This window comes from Bidens hawaiensis, unplaced genomic scaffold, assembly GCF_021521415.1.
Source record: "Bidens hawaiensis isolate Kalapana, Puna unplaced genomic scaffold, B.hawaiensis_p1.1 tig00001336_1, whole genome shotgun sequence".
Classification (NCBI taxonomy): domain Eukaryota; kingdom Viridiplantae; phylum Streptophyta; class Magnoliopsida; order Asterales; family Asteraceae; genus Bidens; species Bidens hawaiensis.
In genome coordinates, this window is record NW_027491075.1 from 299,069 (window position 1) to 315,530 (window position 16,462).

Here is a 16,462-nt window from a genome sequence, read left to right on the forward strand (position 1 = left end):
AAGTAAAGAACGTACTGACAATATGATATCGAGAAGGTGGTCCAAAACGTGCAAATTCGTCGGACTGTTTACGAATTTACATGACATATCAGTCGTCGAATGCGAGCGAGCGGGAGTGATGATCATCAAGTCTACAAATTGACATGCGAAGAATGAAAGACCGAAGTGTTTAATAAATACTAGACAGTAACAACGTGGGACGAGGGCTACTTGTGGAGAATACTCAAGTCGTACTCGAAATGGGTTGAATTAGTTCGGATGCTCATGTAGAGATAGACCTAAAAGTGCTCGGGCAATAAGATTACCACACATCCTACGTTAACCAATTGGAAGAGACCGGGGAAAAAGAACAACTACTGATGTCGATTCAGAATTTAACGAAGACATTCGTAAAATATCGAGTAGTATTGCGGTGGCGGCGGCAGAAGCGAGGCTTTCTAAACAAAGGTTGAGGAACTTGGACTTTCTTACCATGGACTTTAGCAAGCTAGATCCGATTCGCCGAGTGGTATTTGGACAACAATATGTGCTTCTTCTAGAGGAAATCAAAGAAGATCAAAGACAAAGAGGAAAAGGTGGAGTAAGGAAATAAATTTGTATTTTTTTCTTAATCTTTTAAAGATATTTAATGTTTTTTGTTAATAAAATATCTTTTAGTTTTTAATATTGTTTTAAATTTTAGAAAATAACAGAAAATTCGTTGAAGCCTCATTGACCTAAATCACGAGTCAGGTGGCTTCAACAAGGGTTTCAACGAGTGTGCAGTAAGTTTCCAGTCAACACTGCATAGTATTACAATATTATATAATGAATTCAGGGATATTTTCAACGACAACACACAAATGATTTTGTTTTATATTATTTAATGATTAACTCTTAATCTTTGATAGTTTTTAACTTTGTTCTATAGAGTACTGCTAATAGTGTATATACTTAATAGTTTGATTGGTAAATAAGATATGTTAGAGTAGACTTGTAAGTTATAATCATTATTTTTTCTCTAATCTTATTTGTGGGCCGAGTAAAATAAAGCCAACACAACAAACCAAATTGAAGCTTCTTTATGCACTTTGCAGACATGAAAGTCCACCAAATAGCATCCATTTCGCAACTTGTTACTTAACCCAATATCTGATTTAAACCAACTTGATATAATTCGACTTAGTAAACCCTAGAACCATAAAACCCAAATCTAGAATGGTGGGTTACTGGGTTAGATTTCCACCCTTGAAAATCAGAAGAACCCAACGCGGTAAACCTAAAACCCGATAAAATCCACATATATAATACTAATAGGGAGTTGAATTAAAATATCATAATTGTAAACGTTAATATTACCATATGAATTAGATTTGCCTTCTATGAACTATCAACATGTTATAACCGCTTATGTGTTCTTCATTGCCCTGCATCATGAAATCAATAACAAGTAAGCCTGCTATATTGGTGAAAGAATCGAAAGCTTACTATAAAATCAAAACATATTTCTCTCACAATAATAACCCCAAACAAGATACAAAAAGAAATTACAAATAACGAAACAAGAACTAAAGAATGCTTACAACAAGATTATGTTTCTTTTCCTCTAGCATTATCAATAAATCGTTACCATTTAGGGTTGCAGACCACGGCGGCGGCTTGGTGTTATTGAATTAACGAATGGAGAATTAGCTAGGTTAATGATTTGGTGTGGGGTGCGGTGTGATATTTAATAGCTTATGTTATGGGCCACTAAAGTAAACTGTTTTATATTATTGGGCCTACACGGCCTGTTGACACCAAAATGAATGCTGAAATATACTGAGTGTCTATAAACACGAAGCAGAGATTCGAACCAAGATCAAGAGGGCCACGGTGTGGAATACTTTTAATAAATAACAACATAATTGATTAAATAATCAAATTACATAATAATATCCCATTACATGAATAATTTTTAAATATGGCCCCAAAACCTTTGAGAGCGAGACCCTTACTTATCTTCATATGGAATTAAAAACCATATTAGGCTTACATGATACACATGTAAATCGTATGTACTTATATGTGTATACATGCTATTTTTCATATAGGTATCTATAAATTAATAAAAGAACCTACAAAATCTAACATATATGCACGTATGCATTTATGTAACGAAAGAGACCAGGATAAGTTAAAGGATAATAATGTGATTGTTAGTAAGGAGATACTCAAGGAAACCGTTATCATCTATGTATTTAACAAATCAAATCCAGTCAATGATTTTTATATCACAAGACATAAATGAACTTTATTGTATTCATTTATACTTTTGTAGTTATTTTAACTTTCAACATGGAGAATAAGAGGGCTTAGAAACTAAAAAAAATTAAGAGAGATTTTCATCACTCGTGTGGTGTTGGAACAAGGGGTGGATCACACTCTTTGGTGCCTTGATTCTTCTGGTGAGTTTACGACTTGTAGTTTTAGGGGCTATCTTGAGGAAAACTCTTACTCTTGGCCTGATTATGTTTTTTATTGGAACGGTTTAGTTCCGAAGAAAGTCGGGTTCATGACATGGAGGGCGGTACTAGGTCGAATGCGAATTTCGACGCCTTGAGGAAAAGGTCAAGCATGTATTTGTTTTGTGTGTCGTTGTGCAAACTTTGTGGAGTTTGATTTTCCAATGGTGTAAGATGCCCAATTTCATTACATTTTATATCCAAGATTTTGTGGAGTCGTATAAGTTTTCCTCGTTTGGAGAGGAGAAGGCGAATGCGTTTCATGCCATTTGTTTAGTTGTGATATGGTACCTATGGAAGAAGATGAACACTTTGGTTCATAATGGGACATCGATTCATGTTTCAAGTTTGCTGAAGTCAAAACACCTCGCTTTCCTTAGATCAAGAATAGATCGCGGAGGCGTGGGTGGTCTTGGGAGGATTGGCGCGGGTTTCGGGTGTGACGACGACGGGCTGTAAAATGGGTTATTTCCGTTGCTAGTTTGCATTTTGTATTATGCTCATTTGTGTTCTATTTGTTTTTTTGGTGGCGTTTCTTATTTGCAGGTCTAGCTTCTTGCTAGCGTTTCAAATTAATGAAATCTTTTTTTAGCTGTAAAAAAATAATATAAATTCAATATAAGTTACTGCATGTGATATTGTTAACTAAAAGAATTTGATATTTAACGTAATTAGTTTTTTACCAGGCGCGTTGCTCTGAACAGATTGGATAACACATGGGGTAGGTCGAATTTGTTTATGTCCCTTGCGTTGCAATTATGCATTACTCTGGGTTCGGTTGATTAACATATAAAACATTAAAATATAAAAAACAACATTTGTTCGAGCGTTGTTGGTTACGAGCGCTGCGACAGTGAGTCGGAAAACCTCGGGCGTTGGTAAAACCTAAACGTTGTCGGTTCCAGGTGTTGCAGCAGCGAGTCGACACGAATTAGGTCAATTTCGGTCATGTTCGTTACGATTCCGGAAGTAAACAAAAAGGTTAGTAAAACCCGGGCGCTGATAAAAACCTAATGTTAAAAGTCCCAAGTGTTTCAATGGAAGTCGAGACGAATAACCATTTAATTATTAAATTTGAAAAAAAACTAAAATGATGTGGACCACTTTGGTGCCACCACTTGGCTAAATAGGGGCTTAGCGGCACCAAAGTTGTCAATTATCTATACTAAGTTTAAAACCCGCGACGTTGTGTCGCCTTGACGAAAATTTGGTTGACATCGGTTAAGTTTGTCACGACACCCTTACTAAATCAAAAAATATATATTCGAACACCCGAAATAGTGTCAGCACACATGCAACTTATGATCAAAGCGACAGATATACGGTCGGCATCAGTTAGGTTTGTACATGTACCGCCGCTAAATTAGAAAAACAACTTAGTAAACGTATAGCATATGATACAACATATATATATATATGTGTGTGTGTGTATATATATAGAGAGAGAGGGAGAGGATGATTTAGGAGACAAATGATATTAATGCGAGAAATGCGAGAAATGAATCATAACCATTGATCGGGTCTAATCAATGGCCAACAACATAGTGGCAATTATGTAATAACATGGAAAAAAAATATGAAAAGGTTTAATGAGAAAGAGTATGAAGGTCATCATCTATTTTAATTAAGTTTTCAAAAATTAAATAACTTAATTGACTTTCCTAAACTTAAGTCACTTTAATTATTTTTTCTACAATTTTCTAAATTTAATCGACTTCATTTTTTTTTCAGTTGCATAAATAACAATAAAAAATTATAGTTTATATATAAAAAAATGCACAACATATGTAGGATTAATTGTGTGTGGGTGGGTAGAATTTAAGAACCTGCAGGTATGCTCTTCATTCTTTTTACAATGATCGTGATTTGTGTATGTGACAACAAAAAAGTTTTTAATTGTGTAGACTATTATAAGTATGTGTAGGTATATGTTAATATGGCTCATCAAATACGTATTAACTGTGTAGACTGTTAAAAGTTTGTGTATGTATGATTCTCCAAATACATATAAACTTTGTAGGCAGCTAGAAGTGTGTAGTTTAGTGTAGGTAAACAATGTATTGTGTGTAGTTAAGTGTAGGTAAATGTGTGTTAGTGTCGTGAACAGGAAAAATTATATGTAGTTGTGTGTGTAGTTAAATATATATTGATGTTTTTATTAGTAATTGTTTTTTTTTTTGACATTTTATGGATGTGAAAGTGTTGAGTGTGTAAACGTAGTATAAAATATAGGCGAAACCCACTACATAACATCCATAATAATAATAATAATTTTGATAATACTACTAATAATAATAACAACAATAATAATAATAATAATAATAATAATAATAATAATAATAATAATAATACTGTTATCTTTGTGAGCGTACTTATAATAAAAAGAAAGTCAGTTTTAACTTTGTTTCGGTAGGTGAGAAAATAATAATTTGGTTAGACAATCTCTGCATATTAAAACAATAAAATTTTATAATTAGAAAAAAGAAAATGAGAAAAAAGAAAGGAAATAATGCTATAAACAAGTAACTCAAAAGTAAAAGCAGAAAAAAAAGAACATTATTCTGATGTTCTACATAATAAACGTATAAATTCAAAAATATGCTAATGTTTTTTATATCTAAATAACAAACTCATAAATTAGAATAATAGTTAAATAAAAGCTTTCAAACACATTAATACTTACCAAATATAAAAATTACAATGCTTACTATTATACCCTTACATTTAATAAAATGAAACAACAAAAGAAAAAAATGTGATTGGTTGGAATGACTTCTCACAGTTCTCACATTAAGATGACTTTTCGATTGGAAAAATACGGGTGTTGTGGTAGGAATTCGGCCCGTATCGATAGGTTCGCCACAATACTGGACTAAACCGAAAAAATAATTTTGCAAAATTAACATATTTAATACCAAAAAAATAAGGGTGTTGCATAGGTAAATCAACACACATTTGGCCAGTATTAGTTAGGGACTTAGGTTCGTTATCATACAAGAAGTAAACATAAAAAATAATTTTGTTATGGGCTGGGTTCGTTACGATACTAAACTAAAGAAACAAAAACATGAGCGTTGTGGTGATTAGTCGATGCGTATTTTGTTGGTATCAATTAGATTCGTTACGATGCTAAAACTAAATCTGAAACTTAATTTTGTCAAATTATTATAGTTATGAAAAAAATTATGAAAATAACATAAATTCTAATATCTATAAAAAACGTGAAGCCACAACAAAAAGCAAAACAATAAGTAGATAAAAAGAAATTTTTATCAATAGTCAACAACAAGGGATTCAAACCCGGACAATCTAAACACAAAACAAATAAGCGGAACCAATTTCAGCCAACTTACTATTGGTAACGGATTTGTTAAAACAATGAAACTTAAATCATAATACTAAAACAATAAGATTTATGTGGCACCAATCGTCGATCTTAATAATAATAATAATAAAACAATAAATGAATTTAAATAATAAGACACAGATAAGATATTCCTTTTTTATTTTATTATCTCGTCCATTTAATTCTTCCGTTTATTCCATTATCACATATCAAATAAACTCTGATTTTGTTTTACAACAGGCAACATTATTATGATGAAGGTATTGAAATATTTTAGGAAAAATTATTCCACATGTAAAAAGCATAATTTGAATATTGAATTATTGTAGCGAAGGTATATGAGAGCATCTTCAATAGTATTACGTGACAAGTATTTGTATTCCAAACAAAACCTACAAAGGGACTTCCATAATTGAATGTTGCGAGATGGAAGAGAGAGACTACAAAGAGTTTGTGAATCAAAACTGGTTTGGAGGAGTATGACATGACCCACCTTAGCAAAATATATAATATACATCAAAAAGCAAACCAAAAGCACATTTAGATAAGTAGTTGGTTTACCCGCGTTTCACGGCAGGAACAATAAGTTTTCAAGCAAAAAATGTAATATAACATACTGTTCTGTGATTATGATGGACCTCTCTGAAATGTATTCAAATAAAGCATATACGCATATAATACGTTATGCATAAATTGTTAAACACACATGACTAACAATTGCAAGTTGAGTATTAAATAATAATAAAATATTTAGAAACACATATGTACCCAAACAATAAAAATGATTTAAAAGAGGGGAGTGTGATACTCACCTTAGCAATTAAGCAAGATAAACGGATGCGGTAAGATGGGTAGCAAACAAGAGTCATGCACTTCGGAAATTACCAACGAGAAATTTTAAGTAACAATAGTTGCAGAAAAATATATACGGATTGAATAAAGAGTCTAACAATAAATAGAGTTTCGGGATTTGATGATCGAGTGTGTTCTTTGCGAAAGTTAAATATTACAAAGATTTATTATTACTTAAATAAAGAGTATATTTTAATTAATAAAATACTTAAATACATATTTATAAAAGATTTGGATATATTATAGAAAAAAAATTGCTTTAAATGTTAATTTTAAACTAAAGATACGTTTAGTATATTAATATCTATCTTTTTAATATTAATAAAGATTTCTTTTATATTAATTTTGTGAATAATAGATAGCAAATAATAAATAATAATACTTATACAAAATATGATCTTTTAATAAATACGTAAACTATATTTTTAATACGTGAATATACGGGGTGAATTTTTAATATATATTTTAAATTAAAACCCTTTAGCAATTTTAATAACTAAAATATATATACATACATACATATACATTTAACCAAGATTCGAAAAACGATTAGTAATGTATCGGTTTGAAATTAAATACTGGTTAATTATTATATTTTAATTAGGGGTGTTCACGGTTCGGTTCGAAACCGTGAAACCGCCCAAACCGGTCGTCTGTTTGGTTTCACGGTTGGTTTTTTTCTCAAGTATTAGTCGATCGGTTTTAATAATTTCAAACCGTAGTGAATGGTTTGGTTTACGGTCTGTACCAATTACGGTTTGTACCAAAACCAGCCGTAAAAAACCGAACCAGACCATATAATTTAGTTATATTAAATTTTTTTAGATATTTCATATTATATACACATGTGTTAGTACATTTTGTTATATATAAGCTGGTAGTATAACTGTGTAAGTATATATAAACCATATATTCCTAATTGTTTTATTGCAGTATGATGAACGACGAACTTAATTATGTATTTAATTACCTTAATCGATGATCCAAAGTGTGTTAGTTTGTATAGACAGGCGGCGGCTGGATGTGGTTCCAGATCACGATACAAACAACAATGATATGTTAATTGTTTATGGGGTTATTGACGGCGATAGATCATAGGTTGTGTATGTAGATTTAATTGAATTTTTATGGTCGTTATATGATGAATCCTTAAACGAGTTATGTCGGTTATTTCATATAGGCAATATGTATCAAGTTTGATCTTGGTTTCTAAATTCGTTTTGACGGCATGATTGATTTGGCAAGTATAATCAAAAACACAATTTCATTACTAAGATTATAACGAGAATTATGGTTCAAGAAATCAATTTGGGTCATCGGGTACGGGCAAACAGGTTTGGATACATGTTTGGTAAATAGGTTATTTGGTTATAGACAATATAATTTATAAATATATAGTATTTGCATTTTACCCCTAGGAGATTGAAGGTGGAAACATAAAGAAATAAAAGTTTAGTTTGGGGTTATATTTGCCATAAATTGATAGTTGTAACTATATAATAAATAATTAATTAAACAATAATATTATAATAATTAATTGACTCAATAAATGCGGTATTTTTATTGAAAAATTTTTCAAACCTCGAAACGGGTTGGGCGATGATTAATAAAATAATAATTTAAAATCTGAGTTGTTACATATGTAACAAGTCGGTGGTGGAAATCGACCCGATAACAACCAAAGAGGCACCGCCGAAAGAAAAGCTGGCCAAAGAGATAACCACCACTGATGATAGCGACAATCACTATAACAACCAAAATGCCACTAGCAAAAGTACTCATGGTGGAAAAAAGAGTCAGGCAAAAACCAATAACACCCAAATCGCCGTTATCGCTATGCACGACCGGAGTTGGTGACAATGGAAATGGAAAATGTAGATTAGATCACCATCGCCACCACATACGGAAGGAACCGCCAGCAACAACATGCGACCGTCTAAGCCTTGGCATCTCTATCTACAACCACCATCCAGGTAATCGTTGTGCCTGCTTTTGTCTCTCTCTTTGTGTTTCTCTTTCTATATCAAGATAAAGAGTTGCAGATCCACTGCCCCGTGTAATCATCCCATGCAGTCATGGACTCGCCGGGAAAGTAATATAACTCTTGGTGTTTAGAGAGAGAAACCTTAAAGATGACAATGAATTAATAAGGAAGGAGTATGTGTAATAAGTGAGAGAAAGAAAGAGATAATGCAAAAGCTTAGCTGACTTGCAAAAACACAAAAGCAGGGAGCGTGTATTGAAATGTGATAAATTCAACATGCTTTAAAGACTTGTTAATGGTGCATAAATTGTTGGACAGTAGGACAACACCAATATTTGAGACACCAGCCACTTTCAAATATATATATTTATATATATATATATATTCATGAGAAGTGTAAGAAGCAATATGAACCATTATATGATCTATAACACAAAGGGAAAGGATGATCCACTTTGTTTTCAATTATTTTAGGAATTAAAGTTAGTAGTTATTATGATTCCTATATTTTTGCTCATCAAATTAAAAATCACAATAAACTCACGGGAGACCCTCTCAATTGCCGACCACCATCAATCGCGATCACCATCAACACCACCATATCACCAGCATACCTTCCTATATTCTTCACCACCGCAACACCCTTCCTGACATCAATTAAACACTGCTACCTGCCAACGATTGTATTAACACTATGCACAACCACCGTTGGTCTAAAATCCCCGACCACCTTCACCATCAATAGACCACCATCGTTTTCTCTCTGGATTTCAGATTTAGAAGTCTTGTCACCGAGTAGGGTTAATACGGAGGTCTCCAAAGTTGTCGTGCATCGGACTTTGCCTAATATTTGCAGGTTTCCTCTTCGAACCCCAACCATGGTTGGCGGTGCTACCAATAAATCACCACATCGATCTCAATTGGCTCAACCGCCATCTTCGTCCACCGCTCCAGCGGTTATGGTGTGACTTTTTGTAAGGCCCCGATTCCGGTGCCCTACTTTAGTGTTGGATTTACTCATAAGCACAGTTCTAAATATCAGAGTTAATAAAAACTTTCGCTGAATAAATAAAACTTCAATAATTCAATACAAACATTCGATACTTGTCTTAAAAACAAAACATGAATGGTTTATTTAAAACATCATGACGAAACTTCTCTGGATGCCAGTCCCTTCAATCCTGCCATGTGTCCTTCTCTCAAGCCAACTGCTTCAATCTCTTCACCTGCGTGCATACTAAAAGTCAGCTCCGCTGAGCGAGTTCTAGTTAATCAGGCAACATAAATACATACAATCATACATTTACTTTCATATACGCAACTGAAGATACAAATATATACTTTACATGTTACCTTTCTTTCGTACGTTCATCCATTCATCCATATATTCTCTCGTACTGTCACACTCTCATACTTTCATACTACGTACATACTATCTTTAACATCTCAGATATTATTAGGGTCTGGTCCCTTTCTTCTCTATCTCATATATTATTAGGGTCCGGTCTCTTACTTCTCTATCTCAGATATTATTAGGGTCTGGTCCCTCTCTTCTCTATCTCAGATACTATTAGGGTCTGGTCCCTTCTATCTCAGATATTATTAGGGTATGGTCCATTCTTTCCAAACAACCATACCTATGCTTCTTTATACGTGCATTCTATAACATACATTCATATATATATATATATATATTCTTACACATTCATATATCATTCATGCATCTTATGTAAGACACACCTTCCTTGGCGATACGTGCAATATCCGAAGATCGTTCACGTACCGACAAGCATACATTCATAACATAAATATAACTATCACACCTATCATTAGGACATACACTTACCACTTAAGGTAACTGTATTAACATTCACATTGAGTATGCACACAGACCCAAAAACATGACAAGAAAATGAGGCTAGAAACTCACCTGCGTTCTGTTACGTGCACTGTTAATGGTTATTCCTTTCTTTAGCTGTGCGCGGCTAACTGTTTAATAAACACAACATTAAATACCTCTCTAGCCATTCTTCACTGTTTGCTTGATAAATCCTAAGCGTCAAAGTCGGTTTTACTTCATAAATCTTTAATCGGTTAGTTAACTTTTAAGGTATCTTTCATTAATTAATAAAGTCCAGGGGCTATTATATCATTAACTCATTCTTTTCTAAGTCCAAGGACCTTTCTGTCTTTCGTTCAAATTCTAATTTGTTATATATGTTCTTTGATGAATGGGCGGGGGGGGGGGGGGGGGGGGGGTTTCATTTGTTGCTTCTGTCTTTCATAACAAATGGACTCATTCGTTACTTCATAACCAATTGGCCCTTATAACGAATTGGTCTTTATAACGAATAACCCTTATAATGAACTGGTCTTTATAACGAATGAACCTTCTAACGAATGAGGGTTCATTCATTATCTCTCTGTTGCGAAGGACATAACGAATTGCTTGATGAATTGCTTAACGAACGAAGCTCATTCGTTATTCTTTCTTAACGAATGGCATAACGAATTAAGGCCCATTCGTTAATCTTCCGTAACGAATTAGGGTTAGGTGACTAGGTCAGAAAATGTCAGAATATTCTCTGACATTCCCTTTAACCTCGCACGCCATTTTCCGGCGCCGTCATCGCCGGAAAACTGGGATCTCTCCGGAAAAGCGAGATCTCACTCGTTTTCCACCGTTTTGCACCGTTTTCCACCCATTCGATCTAGATCTGAGCTAGGGAGACCCCTAAGCTCATATTTTAATCAGTTTATACCCGATTCCATCCGGATCTCGTGACATTAACGGTTTAGGGTGTCGGCTCATCGTTTCGCAACTAGATCTAGCAGTTTTGGATCCATATAAAATCATAACGTTATTACCTCGGATCGATGCTCGGGTTTTCTTTGTTATTTCGGCTAGAGAGAAGAGAAAGATGAGAGATAGCTTAAGTGTGTGTTTTTGATGGTGTATGGAATAAGTGGAACATGAACGGATTATGGGTTAATTAAGGCATATATATCATGGGTCATGGGCTTAAGCCCATGTTCTTTCTCCTTTTCCTTATTAACCCAAGTCCATTACCCATATTACTTAACCCAATACAAGCCCATCTCATAACATCTAATATTATTATTTTATTAACCAAATGGAAAACGGGATGTTACAAGTCTTCCCTCCTTAAAGAGGTTTCGTCCCCGAAACCTACCTATTACTTAAACAATCCCGGGTAAAACTTGCACATCTCTATCTGATCCTTTACGGTGCTTCCATATCACCTTCACCAAAGGAATAACTTTATGACGAAGCTGCTTTTCCTTTCGGTTAACTATCCCTACCGGCTGTTCAATATAGTTTAACTGTTCATCAACCTCGATGTCTACTAATGGCACACGAGACGTGTCATCAGCTAGAAATTTTCTCAGATGGGAAACATGAAAAGTAGAATGAATTCCTTCCAACTCTTCTGGTAAATCTAGCTTGTAAGCCACTTCACCCACACGATCAACAATCTTAAACGGTCCAATGTACCTTGGACTTAGCTTTCCTCTCTTCCTAAAACGAATAATTCATTTCCAAGGCGAGACCTTGAGCATCACATTGTCACTACCGTTAAACTCGATTGGTCGTCGCCGCTTATCAGCATAGGACTTCTGTCGGTCTTGAGAAGCTTTCATTCTAGCTTTGATCCGATCAACCTTTGGAAAGGTTTCTTGCACTACTTCTAGGCTTCCTATCTTTTCCTGACCAATCTCTCCCCAACATATAGGAGTTCTACAACGTCTACCGTATAGCCTCAAACGGGGGCATACCAATACTCGAATGGTAGCTGTTGTTGTAAGAGAATTCTACAAGATGCAAATGATCATTCCAATTTCCTCCAAAGTCTAAAACACAAGCACGTAGCATATCCTCAAGGGTTTGGATAGTCCTTTCAGACTGCCCATTTGTTTGAGGATGATATGCCGTACTGATGCTCAGTCTGGTTCCCATAGCTTCATGGAAGCTTCTTCTAGAATCTTGAAGTAAAGCGAGTATCTCTATCAGACACAATCGATAACGACACTCCATGTTTAGCCAATACCTCCTTAATGAACACATTTGCTAACGCTTTTGACGAGATGGCCTCTCGTATAGGCAGAAAATGAGCACTTTTAGTCAAATGGTCCACAATCACCCAAATGGTATCATGATGCTTAGCTGTACGGGGTAGCTTAGTTATGAAATCATGGTGATGTGTTCCCACTTACATTCTGGTATCTCTAAAGGTTGCATCTTTCCATAAGGTTTATGGTGTTCAGCCTTGATTTGAAAACAAGTTAAGCACTTACTAACATAATCCACTATATCATTCTTCATACCCGACCACCAATAGTCTCTCTTTAGATCTTGATACATCTTGGTGGATCCCGGATGAATCGAGTATCTCGACTTGTGAGCTTCATCTAAGATTCGACCTCTGAGATTTCCAAGGCGTGGAATCCACATACGGTCAAACCTAATCTTAACACCATGAGTGTTTTCCATCAGCTCGTCTTGTTGTCCGACAATTCTTTCCTTCTTCATTAGCCCTTCAGCTGCCAACACTTTAGACTGCGCCTTGATGATTTCTTCAAAGAGATCTAAGTTAATAATTAACTTACACAACCTTAAAGTTGTAATGACTTCTTCATTCTTACGGCTTAGTGCGTCGGCGACCACATTAGCTTTACCATGATCGTATTTGATATCACAGTCGTAATCCTCTATCATCTCTAACCATCTTCATTGTCTCATGTTCAATTCTTTATATTCGAAGAAATACTTTAGGCTCTTATGATCTGTGTAGATAGTACACTTAGTACCATACAGATAATGTCTCCATATCTTTAGAGAATGCACTACTGCTGCTAACTCTAACTTCTAAGTCATGCATCGGGTAAGTACTCTCGTGAACCTTCATCTGTCTGGATGCATAAGCTATCACTTTTCCTCGTTGCATTAACACGCAACCTAACCAACGATGCGAGGCATCGGTACGAACAACCAAATCCTTATCACAATCTGGTAGAGAAAGGATTGGAGCTTGTGTGAGTCTTTTCTTCTATTCTTCAAAAGCTTCCTCTTGAAACTTACCCCAACTTAATACCACGGTCTTTTGGGTCATTCCGGTCAACGGTGCGTCTATCTTGGAGAAGCCCTCGATGAATCTCTTGTAATAGCCAGCCAACCCTAAGAAACTTCGTATATCAGTCGGATTTTGTGGAGTCTTCCATTTTGTTATCGCCTCAATCTTAGCTGAGTCCACACTAATCCCTTCAGGATTGATCACGTTACCTAAAAACTGCACTTCATGCAACCAGAATGCGCATTTTGAAAACTTAGCATACAACTTCTCTTCCTTCAAGATCTCCAATACTTCTCTCAAATGGTCTGCATGGTCAGGCTCGCTCTTTGAATAAATCAATATGTCGTCAATGAAAACGATAACTGACTTGTTTAACATGGGCCGACATACCATATTCATCATATCCATATCACTTTTCCTCGTTGCAATAACACGCAACCTAACCAACGATGCGAGGCATCGGTACGAACAACCAAATCCTTATCACAATCTGGTAGAGAAAGGATTGGAGCTTGTGTGAGTCTTTTCTTCTATTCTTCAAAAGCTTCCTCTTGAAACTTACCCAAACTTAATACCACGGTCTTTTGGGTCATTCCGGTCAACGGTGCGTCTATCTTGGAGAAGCCCTCGATGAATCTCTTGTAATAGCCAGCCAACCCTAAGAAGCTTCGTATATCAGTCGGGTTTTGCGGAGTCTTCCATTTTGTTATCGCCTCAATCTTAGCTGGGTCCACGGTAATCCCTTCAGGATTGATCACGTGACCTAAAAACTGCACTTCATGCAACCAAAATGCGCATTTTGAAAACTTAGCATACAACTTCTCTTCCTTCAAGACCTCCAATACTTATCTCAAATGGTCTGCATGGTCAGGCTCGCTCTTTGAATAAATCAATATGTCGTCAATGAAAACGATAACTGACTTGTTTAACATGGGCCGACATACCATATTCATCATATCCATATCACTTTTCCTCGTTGCATTAACATGCAACCTAACCAACGATGCGAGGCATCGGTACGAACAACCAAATCCTTATCACAATCTAGTAGAGCAAGGATTGGAGCTTGTGTGAGTCTTTTCTTCTATTCTTCAAAAGCTTCCTCTTGAAACTTACCCCAACTTAATACCACGGTCTTTTGGGCCATTCCGGTCAACGGTGCGTCTATCTTGGAGAAGCCCTCGATGAATCTCTTGTAATAGCCAGCCAACCCTAAGAAGCTTCGTATATCAGTCGGGTTTTGCGGAGTCTTCCATTTTGTTATCGCCTCAATCTTAGCTGGGTTCACGGTAATCCCTTCAGGATTGATCACGTGACCTAAAAACTGCACTTCATGCAACCAGAATGCGCATTTTGAAAACTTAGCATACAACTTCTCTTCCTTCAAGACCTCCAATATTTCTCTCAAATGGTCTGCATGGTCAGGCTCGCTCTTTGAATAAATCAATATGTCGTCAATGAAAACGATAACTGACTTGTTTAAGATGGGCCGACATACCCTATTCATCATATCCATAAATGCTGCAGGAGCATTAGTTAAACCGAACGACATCACGAGGAACTCGTAGTTTCCATACCATGTCCAAAACGCTATCTTAGGGATGTATGCCTCTTTCAGTTCAGCTGATGGTAGCCTGATCTAAGGTCTATCCGCGAGAACCAGCTCAAACCTTGTAATTGTTCAAACAAATGATCAATCCTTGGCAACGAATATATGTTCTTCACCATAAGCTTGTTCAATTCTCGGTAGTCTATACACATTCTCATACTTCCATCCTTCTTCTTAACAAACAACACCGGTGTACCCCATGGGGAAACACTCGGTCTTATCGAGGAGTTCTTGTAGTTGAGACATCAATTCTTTCATCTCGAACGATGCCAGGCGGTAAGGTGTTTTCACGAAGGGTTGGGCTCCTGGTATTAAGTATATCTGGAATTCTTTCTCACGCTCCGGTGGCAACCCCGGAAGGTCCTCAGGGAACACTTCTGGATAGTCGCACACAATAGGAACATCTTTCACTTCTTTCATCTCGGCCGTAACTTTGATAACATACGCCAGGTAGGCACCACACCCTCGTCTTGACAACCCTTCGGCTTTTATCATCGAAATGACATTAAGCCCTGAACTTTCTTTATCACCATAGACAGTGTGTGTATGTAACACCCCGCAACCGCAGCGGAAACGTAAACGGGGTGCGACAGACTCGTCTGATATCAACAGCATTGCTTATAAAGAAAACACCACTACATTAATTTACAGCGTATTACATTGTTCCGAGTTTCGTTACCGTCTAGGCGTTATCACATAAGTTTTACCGATAATACATTAACATATTTAATACAAAATAAAGATCCTTAAGCTTCCACAAAATAGCACACATCATCAAGCACGTAACACTCATTCCAATTTGGGTGTACCTAGAAAGTATGTAAAGAAAACGGGTCAACTACGAATAGTTGGTGAATTTCACTAATTTAAGTAAACGATGACAAATCATTATAATAATCATATATTAGCGATGTCATTATGCTGAACCCACAAGTGAAACCTATGTTAACCCAGAAACATTTCTAGTGACATCTGGGGACACTGTTAACCCAGTACTGTACCCATTCTGGGGGCAATGTTAACCCAGAAACACTTCTAGTGACATCTGGGGACACTGTTAACCCAGTACTGTACCCATTCTGGGGGCAATGTTAA